The following is an 829-nucleotide window of genomic DNA, read 5'->3' on the forward strand; positions in this document are numbered from 1 at the left end:
CCCCCAGACGCCCAGGACTGTGGCCGGACGTCACGGGGAACATTCAGGTAAGCAGCGGGCATCTGTGGCGGGTGCCCACTGATAACACAGTTCATTTACTTCCCAGGGCCGGGGGGTCCCTGGGAAGTGGCTGCATGTGGCACCAGGCACGGCGCCTGCACTGTCACTAGACCACCAGGGATAGGGGGCCACAATGTGCGGACATTGTGGCATCCCAGGGGTTAATAGCACGCCAGGGGAGCTGACCTTCCATGTATGGCACAGCTGGCTCCTCCCCTGCTGCACAGCGAGCCTCTCCACAGCGGTTTGGCGGTTGCAGGCAGCTCTCCTCCCTCAGGCACGCCCCCTATGAGTCCTCTGGCAGCCATTTTAATGTGCATAAAACGCTAGTCTCACAGGGAGCTGCGGAGCCTGGGTCCCCCTACATACCCCTCCTCCAAGCAGGTCGGTGTATGTAGCACTATTCCTACTAGACACAAGGTCTAGTTAGTTGATAATAGTGCAGTATAGTGCAGGTTTTCCTGGCATTGTATGTGTCTGTTGCTAGCGCTGTCTGACTGTAAAACTCTTTTTCTCTGTCAGCCATTTTAGCTATCCCTGTACTTTCTCTTTCACTAGCCCTTGCGGTGACAGTGCTGCTGCGGGATCAAATTACTTCACAGCTCAGTTGATGGAGGAGCCTAAGTTGAGCTGAAGAGTTTGACACATACATTCATTATGTCTGGCAGTGATTCTGCTCAGGCTGATATCCCCTTTACACAGTCCTGCAACAGGTGCTTTGCTGGACAAAAGGAGGGAGAGATTATTGTGGGAGGATTGTGTACCCTGT

Source organism: Taudactylus pleione, unplaced genomic scaffold (assembly GCF_031769625.1).
Source record: "Taudactylus pleione unplaced genomic scaffold, aTauple2 ptg001529l, whole genome shotgun sequence".
Lineage (NCBI taxonomy): Eukaryota > Metazoa > Chordata > Amphibia > Anura > Myobatrachidae > Taudactylus > Taudactylus pleione.